This window comes from Mustela erminea, chromosome 4 (assembly GCF_009829155.1).
Source record: "Mustela erminea isolate mMusErm1 chromosome 4, mMusErm1.Pri, whole genome shotgun sequence".
Taxonomy (NCBI): Eukaryota; Metazoa; Chordata; class Mammalia; order Carnivora; family Mustelidae; genus Mustela; species Mustela erminea.
This window is the reverse complement of record NC_045617.1, coordinates 66,661,940-66,674,644: the sequence shown is the minus strand read 5'-3', so window position 1 is coordinate 66,674,644 and position 12,705 is coordinate 66,661,940. Positions and strand designations below refer to the sequence as shown.

At 40.2% G+C, this 12,705-nt stretch overlaps 1 long non-coding RNA gene across 1 annotated transcript; it reads right to left on the bottom strand.

Annotated features, from left to right (window-relative positions):
- Window positions 1-640: 640 nt before the first annotated feature.
- Window positions 641-6,469, bottom strand: LOC116587770. Its single transcript, XR_004284633.1, has 4 exons — window positions 6,381-6,469; window positions 3,392-3,463; window positions 1,772-1,937; window positions 641-1,698 (listed from the first exon to the last, which is right to left on the bottom strand). It is a non-coding gene; the product is annotated as an uncharacterized LOC116587770 (long non-coding RNA).
- Between the last annotated feature and the right edge of the window lie 6,236 nt (window positions 6,470-12,705).

Genomic DNA, 12,705 nt, shown 5'->3' with positions numbered 1-12,705 from the left:
CTCAGTCCACATACCCTGGCAGTCATCCACTCACACACATAGGCCATGCTGCAAATGTTGCTCTGTAAATTAGATGTCTGGAGTGCCAAATACATTTTCCCCACATAAATTGTGTTACAGATGGTGGTTAGTTATCTAGTCCAGAAAGCAAAGGCCTGTGTTCGCACAATACAGGTGAATGATGATAGGAAGAGACTGAGAGAGGCTAGCTGGCTTTCTAGCCCCTTTCCACTATAAAGGGGAGGCTAGTACAGGAGACTGGTATGGAAGTTGGGTTTGCTCACTGTGCCAGGGCTCCAGGGCAGCATTGGAAGCCTCGCTGGTGAGCTAGCATTCTCCTCTGGGGTTCCTAACTAGATATGAAGCAGTAACAGCTTGGTCAGAGGGGTAACTGCTCCCAAGGCGGTGCTCACTCCATGGGGTGGCAGGAAGGGGGTGGTAGTGGCAGAGAATCTTCTGTGTGAGGCTGTTTGCTCAGGCGATCTGCTCATCACGCTGACAATCGCAGGGTAGAGGCCACCTCAGAGCAAATCAGGAACCTGTCACCGAGGAGGAGGGGATGCCCGATATTCACAGGCAACAAGCCATCTCTGACCCCACACATGTAATTTCAACTAATTACAAACAGATTAACCCAACTCTAGATGTCATTCAGAGGGCAACTAAAATCCTGAATCAGGACATTATTTAAAATAAACTTTCGCTCCTGGGAGCATGTACCTTTAAGAATAAAGAAAGGCCAACATCTGGTGAACTTCCAAGTACAACAGAGGTTTCCTTTTAATAGCAGTCAGAAGGCAAACCAGGATGTGTATATTTTTGCCCTGTCTTGCTTGAGGAAAGGGCCTCCACTTCCACTCTGAACTGACTTGTTTAGGATTCAACGTTCCCTCTACTCTGATTTCAAACTATTAAAAACAAACGAAAAGAGAGAGGCTGTGCCAAACTTGCAAGTGCTTTCAGATGGAAAATACTTCATGCTCTCCCATTTTCTCCAAACGCCATGAAAGCCACGCAAACCAGGTCTCACAGCTGACCTTGACAGAATGTCCCTTCCCCGCACCCTCCCACCTCCCCACCTCCCCACCTTCCCACCTCCACCCCATCTCTATTTGAGTGGGAGGTAGGGGAGAATTGATTTTTGATAAAAGAGGAGCATTTAATTTCACATTTTCCCAGGGGATTCTCTATCTCCACTGCTTCTCTATTAGTCTATTCAAGCACTGGAGGGAGAAAGAAGAGTCGGGAATAGCAGGTTTCTGGCTTGGGTGCTTGGGCAGAGAGAGGAGTAAAAGAAAATGAGTTCAATATTAGACATATTTAGCTCATGGTGCCTAAGGGATATGCAAGTAGTTAAGCAAATCAAAATGAATGTCTGGCACTCAGATACATCTAGCCGGAGTTACCTTGAAAGTCATAAGGATGTAAAAGTTACAGTCTGGCAAAGAAGTGGTTGTCTGGGAAAAGGGAGAAAAGGAGAGAGGGCAGAACCTTAGAGGACCCCATCATCGAGACCAGTGCTTCTCAAAGTCCGATCTGCACATGCGTCACCTGGGGCGGGTCGTCTCATCAAAACGCAGACTCTGACTCAGTCCGGCTGGGACGTGCCCTGAATTTTGCATTTCCAATGAGAGCTCCCAGGCATCACTGATGCTGCTTGTCCTTAGATCACACTTAGAGTTGTAAGCATTTTGAGGTCTGCGAATACAGAACCCATTAGGGAAATGGAATTGGAAACGTAGACGGGCGGGGGAGGGGGCGGAATCCATACCTTGGGGTTGTGGAAGAGGAAGGAGGAGGTTTCAATGAGGATGCGATCCCGTGATGCAGAGAAGTCAAGACTAAAGAGAATCCTGTATTTGGCCATTGAGAGGTCATGGAGTGACCTTTGTAGAGTGATTTCAAATTGTGAAGGCAGCCTTCTGCGGACGGAAGAACTAAGGAAGTGGAGACAGTGACTATGAATTGCATTTGCCTTTGAGAAGGTAAAATAGCAACAAGAGCCCCAGCCTTATCTCGGAGGTTCCCAAAGGAGAAGCAAGTGATCTCCTGAGGGCCGGGTTTCGTGAAGGGCTTTGCAACTCTCACTGTCAAAGAGCGTCTCTACCTTGAACCAGAAGGTTTAAAAGCAGCAGAGTATTGGTTGGGAATGTGTGCTTCCCAGGCTCCTGGGCAAAAACTTAAGCCAAAAGAATTATCAATAAATCCATGCAGGTAGAGCTGTGAATCATGCTCATAAAATTCTAACAAATCCACGTGGAAAATGGAGGAACCGTGTAAAAATAGTTGCATTCTTATTGCTGTGGGACTAGGACCTTCAAAAATGCCCTGATTAAAAGAAAGAATTGATCTATGTACATCTTCATTTTCTAAATATCTAACAAATATTTAGGTTATATAGTACAAATCACAGGAGAACCTAAGACTCTTCCTTGCTTCTCAGCTATATGACACAAAGTACAGAGCAATTTTTCTCTTACCTTCCCAAATAGACATGGGAATAATATGGTACCATGCAGATTCTGTGATGATATCTTTGGGCTCATTTATTTCAAATAGTGTAATTTCCTCTCCATGCCTAGTCATTGCCATGAAAATAAAGTTACAAAGATTCTATTTGTGAAATAATAAATGTTCTTCTCTGATAAATGCAGAAAACTCACATTACAATTTACTCTTGGAATCCTTCCCTTTCTCATCCATTCATTAAAATTTAATGCATTTCTGATTTTTTCTCACTCACGAGCATATATGGAACTCAACTAATGAACTAAGCAAGTTTGCAAAATTATTTTCAAATGCGTAAGAAAAACCCTTTGGTGTCATTTGATTGACACCAGAACATTTTCCTTCCCAACACAAAGGCGCAGCTGTCTCTTTCTGAATTATATCTGAAGATAAATTTTTGAAACAGTTTTTTTTTTAATAATTGGAAAATGGTATTTGTGGATTCACTTATTTAATCACAGACAATTTAATGTTGGCCACTGCATATCGCTCTCTACTTTGTTCTGTTAAAGCCAAAAGTCTAAAGAGAAATGTGTTCCCGAGAGTCTAAATGCTGTCAAGAAATTGAGTCGAACTGGCTCCAAGTGCCTTCTGCAGAGAAGTAGAAGCAGCACACATGCCCACATGTGAAAAGCAGTTAATATGTCTCCCAGCTATGGATATGTCACCATTCATGAAGTACTGCTAAATACATGAAAAGGGCAAGACAAAGTCTCTGCTTTCATAAAGCCCTGACCTAAATTCCTGCCTAGGAAACTGCATTGGGAATATCTTACTCCTCATCTTCTTTAACTTCTAGAAAACCGGGACCAGTGAAAATGGAAAGAAAAGGGGAATTATAAAGCAAAGCGATGTCATCTGTGAAAGAGGGAGTTCATCTTACCATCCCCTTTCCAGAATTATCACTTCTTGAATCTTCGGCTATCAATAAATGAAAAATGGTGTATCGTTCATGCTTTTATAATTGCAAAACTCAAGAACTGTTGACTCTTATACTCTGGGTCCACCTCCAATACATCCTGCCTTCCACTCCCTCCCTTTCCCTCTGCTCAAGTTATCCCTCTCAAACACTTCCTCTCTCTCATCCCAGATGGCCCTACAGCAGGGTGGAGATTAATACTCCCATAACTCTCTTGATCTTTCACAAAGCATTACTGCAAAAACCCATTCCTCTGCCGGCTGTTTTACCACATTTTACAGTTCCCAACATCTTTTTTATTTCCCTAATTATGCTTGTAGAGGAAGGGGACTTCAAACTGCAACTAAGTTGTGTGCCCCAAAGAGTATCCGATATAGGTTAACATTACGTGTCTGTGAGCTGAGGAGGTCTGCCTGAAATCCACATAATGAGAACCTGAGAAGCCTTCTACTCTAGAAGAGTTAGGTATGACAGTGATTTAGCTGCCAGAGGGAAGAGACAATTCGACTCTAGTGTGGCGGTTACTCCCAATAGATTTGTCCTGGGTCTTCTGGAGAATGGTAGCACTTGGGATAAGAAGCTAGAAATCTGTTTTACCAAGAGTTCTTTTGGGAGATACACAGCAGTGATTTTATGCCTGTTCAACAGAGAGTAACACGAAGAGGGAAGAAAAATACTCTCAGACACATCACATTACAACAGGACACCTTTCCCTGTCACACCTTTGGTCTCTAGTCGTTCAGTAAAACCAGTTCCCGATAAAACACGGGTCCCACAGTACCCAGTTCAGTGGCTTTGGGTGGATATGGAGATATGCAGGAAGAAAATGTTGAAGCAGGAAGGAGGATAAAAATCTAGGGAGGCTCATGGAAATCAAGCACAACATATACAAACCCCCTTTGGGACTCCCAGAAATAGCTAGCAAAACAAGGAGTCAGCTTCACAGAGCTCTGAAGCCAAAGGAAGAAAAGTCAGGAAAGCATGTGTTTCAGCTCTTATAGGAATAATTTCTATATTCTGCAATTAATATATTTTGGAACCAAAATTCTCTTGGTTACTGAAAAGGTATATAAAAGTGAATTTCATTATACTTGAATTTTAAGTAAAGCAAATTTGCAATTCCAGAAAAATTTCTGTGTGCTAGTTTCTATACACGGCGAACTAAAAGGGAACAAAAGTATCAGAAGCAGAATAATATTTAGTGATAAGTAAAGAACAAATGTTTTAAAAAATTTGATGTTTATATCGTTTTAGGTAAGTATGCTCAAATATGCATTTGTGGCCGAAGAGTTATAAATCTATATATTATTTACTGATCCATGTCTCCTGGATCTCTTTTTCTGGCTTAAATTCTCATTAGCACCCAAAATTTCACAAGGTTTTTAGCATGGAACTTTCCATTAAGATTTAGAGCCATTTGCATTTAAATATTCATACCCTCAATCCCATCTGAAATGAGAAAGTATGGCAGCATAAATATTATATATGCAATTCCAATCTCTGAGGAAATGGTGATCTGTTTTATTTTGTCCTGAATATTAATATTTTACTAAAATATGCCAACTTGTTTGCTAGAAGAACAATATAGATTCTCAGTGAGAAAAAAAGAATCTCAAAATTCTTAAAGCACTATTTACCACATAGCCATGAGGTTATGCTAAAAAACAAAGATAACAGAAATCTTAAAGTTCATTCCCATGGACCCTCCTTATCACAAACAAAAAACTGAGTCTTACAGTTACCCAGTGGCAAATCCAATACTAGAATCTTTGTCTCCTAAATATGAACCCAGCACTTTTGCCATCCTACTAGAAAATTGAGACTTTGGGCTTCTCCAACATCAGTTTCTAGAATGATGCTTTAAAGAATTTTTCCTAGACTTTGAAGACAAACCGGGTTCTCCTTCTCAACATCTACCGTCTTTTCACCATTCTGCCTAAATATAAGTGTCGCCTTAATTATGTTGTTGGCTTTTAAGGCAATATTAGGGACCCTTCTCTTCAAAAATGCAGGAAAGGGAAGCAGATACTACAAGCTATGATGAGAACCGGGTCCTCATTCATTGTTATTGTTCCTGTCCATATCTGAGGTTTTATCTCAACTATTTCTTAAGGAAAAGCACATTTTCCTCATGCAAACTGAAGGAATTCTTGACACCATTTGGATTTTGTCACTCCCTGCCTCACTCCATTCTTTTCATGGTAATTGAGTAAAGGGCACCACATAGAACTGAAGAAGAGTTCCTTCTAGGTCCCAAACCTCCTCTTGCTCCACTTGGGAAGATGCAGGTTTTTCACCCGCACAACAACATACTACATACTACTAGATGCATGAGCAAATGCAGGAAGAAAGGAAGGAAGGGGGGAAGGAGCTGGGATGGGGAGAGGGATGGAAGTCGGGATGGGGGGAAGGAGAGGGGAAAGGAAGAGGGGAAGGGGGGAGGGAGAGAGGAAGGAAGAGAGAGAAAGGAAGGGAGGAAGGAAGGGAGAGAGGAGAAAGAAACCTCCAAACACATGTGTTATATAGGAAAGAATTTCAATATGTTATCACTGAAAGACTAAAGAAAGCTGATGTTTCCTAGTCTCAATCATTATGCGCACTGCCAAATGTCAAAGACGTAGACCAAGAGCCTGATTGCACAATCCAGTCAGTAGCCAGGAAGAGGGAAACCAGAGCAGCTACCTGTAAGGCAGCTAATAACATGATAGCAGGGAAAAAAAAAAAAGCCAGACTAAGGGATGGATTAGCAGGCCCTCTCCCTCCATCTGATGAGGAAGTGCTTGAATGGGAAATCCCATATCGGATTCCATGTTCCGTGGCTGCGGTTGCATAGTGTCCAGAGCACTCACAGACTTAAGAAGGCTTCCACAGCCTTTTTGTTTACTCTACGACCGGAAGGAAAGAAGACACTGTCAGAGAGTGCCTAGGTACCTCTGAGCTGGTGTGAGGATACAGGAAGAGCAATCAGACGATTTAATCCTATGGTCGAACAGCCCATCGAGACCAGTTCTGCAGGTGGTATTTCTAAGACGGCAAGCCCTGAGACGAGCTCATGCAAGTGAGCACAGCCCTCAGCATTGCCTGTGAACCAGAGTAAGATTTCGCAACATCAGAGATGACCAAAGTGTTTATACAACCTGTAATTTTTGACGTTTTCCACTTCGCTCCCAAATAGTGATATGTGAATGCTATTTTTATTCCTACCCTGGTTTCTTTGGTTCTTAAAAACGATGCTTAAAATAATTTCCTCATTAATGGGAGAAAAGAAATGAAAAAAAAGAAGAAACTCTCCAATGAATACTTCCTAGCTAGATTCATTCAAATGGAGTTACAAGGGCCTGATCGTGCTTTGAAGGGTACTTAGCTGCATGATTTAGAAGGGCTGTGATCTCTGAGTCATGCCGGTGCCCCGACAGAGACATCAGGACAGTGCTTTTCGTGGAGACTTCCGGGAGAGCAATGGCAGTAGGAGAGATATCTGTCTGACGCTGACAGCAGAGAGTAGTGGAAGGGACCTTCATAGGTCGGACAAAGAGGGCGAGCAGGGTAACTCAGTGGAATATGTAAGCACCCACTGTTAGGATCTCCCTATCCCTCACACCTTTACCTTCGGTTTTTGGCCACTTCCCGAACACTGCCTGTGCTGTCCACAGGTAGTGGAGGACACCCCAGGGACGTACACAGACACTGACTGGTGGAAGCTCTGGTGGCAGCAAGACAGGCTGGGTTTTAATCAGCCATTCAAGTCTCAATGGAAAGGTTTTTGTTTTGTTTGGGTTTAGTTTATGGGTGTGTGTGTGTGTGTGTGTATGTGTTCTGCTGGACACCACATTCATACAACTGAACAGGAAGCAGACAAGTTCAGTACAAGTTCAGCTTCTACCCCACCCCTTCCCCACGCCACAGTCTAAGACAGGCTGCAGGACCTAAACTTAGTTTCATGGTCCACCCACACAGACTTCAACTCGATTGTAAAGTGAGGTCAGCAGACAGCACATAAAACAGGAGATACAAATCAGCGGTCTTGGGGATGGATCACCGGGAGATCTAATCACCGGCAAATTCTACCTCTCGGGATTGTAATCTCTGGCTCACCTCCGCCACTGGTCCCAGATGGTTAGTAGGTGGGGAGTGTAGGACCCAGCCCTTCTAATTCACAGCCCAGAGTATGCTCATCACGTTCTCAGTGACACACAGTCTGAAGTGACAATGTGACAGCAAAAGCAGATGGGAGTCATGGTTTTAGTCCTTTCCCATATTTCTCCATTTTTTACAAGCCAAGAAGACGGCTGATGATATTTGAAATGAGATGTCAGTGACCAGCAGGGATGTCATTCCAGCAGTGGTGACGGAACGGAGATGAATGAGGCCAGCTGGATGTGACAAATACCAGACTAGATCAATAGTCAAGTCACATACATGATAAATAGACATGGCAGCAAAGTATAAGGAAGACTGCTGGTACTTGTGTTTGAAGAGACCACAGCACTTCAAAGCTTCCCAGTGCAGGAAAGGATTTCTGTGGCCCAATAAATTTGAGAAAAACTGGATTAAACAAAGACTGATTTCCTTGTGCAGGATTTCTCAGAGCATTTAGTATGCTACTATATGTTGCAAATCTTCAAGAAGCAACTGCACCATAAAGTTCTTTTCCTTCAAACCTTATTGACATCTCTCAGGACATTTGATAAATATTAGAAAATCACTAGATTTTCACAGTGTCTATACAGTGTGAGACTTGAAAGAAAATAATCATTGATATTTCTTTCAGTTCCGTTATTTTAGGTTCTACTATTTATTCGGTAAATAATGGTGCTAAGAAACAAAACACATGGCATTTAGAAAGATTGATCCAAGAAATGGGGGAATGATATGAAACAACTAAACTTTGATCAGCACCCCATCATGATCAAATCTGATCTGATTTGATGATCTGATCAAAGCCAATGCTTCCAAAAACAGAAAGTAATTTCTGGGAAGTACTAAACGTGGTTAAGTAAAAAGTTGCAGACGTAAAGGAACCTGGGAGAAATTGCTAATGAAATTTTGGTTTGTTTAATCAACTTATATGTAGCTCAAAAAAATTATGTGGCTGATAAAAGGTTATAAAGGGGAATGTGATTAGTATGCTATCCCCAATAATAGCTACTTCTTCATCAGCTCATGTATCAAGATGCTTACTTCCCTTAAATCGTCACTGATATCTCATTCCAATTACCGGCAGATACAGTCTTTTTTACTTATGTTTCCTATGTACTAGTACAGAAAATAGACTATCTTTAAGACTAAAAAAAAAAAAAAAGCCATGTACATGCTGCGTAATGTGCTCTTGAAAACTTGGAATCTACAAAAGGAATTATGAATAAAATAGCAAACTTTAAATGATAATAAATTCTTCTCTTGCAAAGACATGGGAAATTATTTTAATACTCCTTCCAAAGAAATATTTTCAGAAACATAGACCTGAATATTTTCTAGATGTTTTTTTCCTATTTAAAATGTTGCAAACTGAGATAGGAAAGCCTTTAATGTAAGCATTATTACATTAAATATTTATGTAAGCTGTTAAATTTTAATTAGGCAAATTTGCTTCATCTCTGAAATATAAATATGCTTATATATTTAGTTACCAGTACAATGGTGTGAGATTGGGGAATGGAGAGCAAACTAGAATGGCTGGCTGTGAATTTTTGCTGTTATCAAAAGCAAATGCCTAGGAATTTTCAAACGCATTCCATGGTATCTTAGAACATGGAAGTCTGGGGCATGTGTGTGTGTATGTGTGCGTGTGTGTGTGTGTGTATGTATGAGAGTGTGACTGCATGTATAGTTTTATATAGAAATGTGTTATGTGAATATATATATTTCTGCTCTTTAATTTTCCACTTAAACTTTATTGAAGGTCGGGCGCCTGGGTGGCTCAGTGGGTTAAGCCGCTGCCTTCGGCTCAGGTCATGATCTCAGGGTCCTGGGATCGAGTCCCACATCGGGCTCTCTGCTCAGCGGGGAGCCTGCTTCCCTCTCTCTCTCTCTCTCTCTGCCAGTCTCTCTACCTACCTGTGATCTCTCTCTGTCAAATAAATAAATAAAATCTTTAAAAAAAAAAAAAAAAAAAAAAAAAAAACTTTATTGAAGGTCAAAGCTGAATCAATTCCTATAAATCTGTCTCATGAATTTTTTTTAAATGGCTGCTTAATATTTCATTCCATGGGTATTTCAGTTTATTTAACTGGTTGTCTGCTTTTGGATTTTATTGGCTTTTTTGTTTGTTTTTAATCCTTACAGAAATGGAACAACAAATATATCTGTAAATACTTAAATGTTTCTGAGTATGCCTCTATGCTATCTTCCTAAAAATAGAACTGTGGGGGCAGAATCTGCGTTTTTAAGTTAGCTAGATATGTTAAAGATTTTTACAGGACCAACCACACTTCAGAGGGCCATATCTCTTCTTTTGTATCTGGCTCTATTTCTGGACCCCAGTCTCTTCTATTGGCAGGTACCACAATACTAAACTACTATATTTTTAGGGTAGGCTTTATTTTCTCTAGGGCTAGTTCTTTTTTTCCTTATGCTTTTAGATTCTGAATTGTCCTGGCAATTCTTGTATGCCCATTTTCTCATAGGAACTTCAGAATAGTCTTGACTAGATCTCAAAACTTAGGGAGAATCAATACCTTTATGATACGGAATTTTCCATTTAAGAATAGGATATGCCATTCTTCCACTTCTTTCACGTTTTCGGTAGAGTTTTGAAATTTTATTTATGTATGTCTTGCATACTTTCTTTTTTGTTGTTGTTTTTCCCAGGTGTTTTATCACTTTCTTTTTATTGTAAATGGGACATTACTTCCCAATATATTTTCTCACCAGATGTATAAAAAAATTCTTGATTTTAGTTTATTAATTGTAAATGTCTTTCTTAGTTCCCCTATTAACATTAGCTTTTCAGTTGATTATCTTGAACATTTCAAGTAAATGGTCACGTCATTTGCAAGTAACCATCACTTTATCTCCTTTCCAATTTTATACCCCTAATTTCTTTAATTTACTTAATTGCATTGATTAGTATCTCTAGAACAATAACACCAACCAAAAGAATTTTAGACTCTATTGCCCACTTGTAGGCCAAACCCCCTAACAATATCCCATTAGTGAATATCTATGTAGTGGAGTATTGTTGCCTTTTCTCTCCAACAATGGTGTTTCACTGACATTCTTCTTTTCGGATATGTTCCCAGTTGTACCTAAATTGTTTAGGCAAAAGATTGTTAGGCAATTATTTTGGAAGATTACATGTAAAGCTTATGTTTCGATAGAGAAAGTACAAATCTTAGAGTTCCAAGAAGCTAGGAAAAAAACCTCTGGCACTTTGGAAACATTCTATGGGATTTTAACGCGTCTCCTTTATTCTTCAGTTGCATGGATGCCTGTGTGGAGTGGTGAAACAGAGCTGCTAGTGTAACAAGATAAACAACTGAGAAATTATTTTCTTTTGTGTTCTCAGAGATATAAGAAGGAAGTGTTTTTTCCATCTCCATTTTTTCCCAAGGATTTTATTTATTCATTTATTTTAGAGAGAGGGGGGAAAAAGATGCATGGGGAGTCAGAGGGGGAGGGAGAGGGACAAGGAGACTCCCACTGAGCACAAAGCCCATCTCTGGGCTCAATCTGATCTTATGACCCTGAGATCATGACCAGAGCCAAAATCAAGAGTTGGATGCTTAACTGACTGAGCCATCCAGATGCCCCTTTCTATCTCCATCTTAAGACAATAGATAACCTTGTGCCCCAAGTCTGGTCTTCCTTACCACAGGAAGTAATTTAAGACCACTGTGGAAACCATGAAGACAGAGAGCAGGTTGTTCAGCAGGAGTTTTCACTTGGCATGAGGGTCTCCTCCAGTGAGGCTTACAAGGAGAAATTGCACCTTATAGCCATCCACAAGAACCGAAAAGCATTGATTTTGGCACCCTCTCATTTCCCATTTCTCATTGGTCAAGGTTCACATCAAAGAGACATAACCTCCTGAACTTTTGCATCACACCACCAGCCAGCCCACTGATGGCTTTCAGGAATTCATATCCCATGTTGTGCCAGATGGCATATCATCCAAGTCTGAAACAACGGGGCAATGAGTTTCAGGCGGGACACCAGTCAAGTGAGATGAGGGAGGAGGCAACTGGGAGGATCTACAACATCATACAAGGTCTGAGCTCCAGCAGAGTGGAGACCAAGCCCCAAAGCAGCAATGGTTGTAAAGACAGTTGCAAGCGGGCTTCAAAGTCTCATTGCGGTTCCTCGTGTGATCCCAGGCATGCAAAACCTGACTGCGCAGAGACTGGAGGCCCAGAGTCAGATCTGATGTTTTTAAAGTAAAACAATGTGACATCATTTCTCCTTGAAATGCGTATCCACAATACTAGGAAAAATGTAGCATAATCACAAAACACACAGCAACTGCTCATTTTACTAATCCAATTTTCTTTCAAATTCATTAACTTTCCCAAAATTGTGTCTAAGTCTACTGACAAAGAATTCTGTTGACATCTCTCACTTTGAATTTGAAAGGAGGAAACAAAAATACCATGAACTTAGCTGTGTCTGTTTCTATCCTTGCCTTCATTTAACTTTGAGGTATTATTCCTGCTTTCTAAAGAGCAGTGACTTAATTCACATTCCAGCAGGAACTTAATACATACTGGATATTGTATTAAACATTGTCACTTACGTTATTTTATTTGACCTTCACAACAACCCCTCATAGTCTACATTTTATAGACTCGAAATGTAGAAACCAGGATCTTAGAGAGATTGAATTGTGCAAAGTCACTTCACAGGTAATATAGCAAAGACAGATCTTAGAGAAGACACAAGCACCAAAAATAATAAATCATTAATATTCATGAAAATATCAAAGTGAAAAAAACAATAAGAACTACATAAACTATTTTCACTTACCTACTCTGAACCTTAAGAAATAGTTAATACCTTTGTGAATCTTAAGAAAAATTTAATAACTTTGTAGACGATGTAGTTAGTCATTTGAGACTCCTTTTCCCTCTCAGGGAGACATTACATTGGTTTGCGTTTTTTTTTTTTTCTTTTTTAAATAGAATTAGCACTAAATCACAGATTTTTTAATATTCTAATTAATAAATCCACCACCTGGAGAAGGCAAATGTACAACACAATTAGACTCAAGAATGCAAATTTTAGAATTTGATCAAGTTTAATGTTCCTCATTTGCTACAGATAAATCTGACATTAAGTGAAAC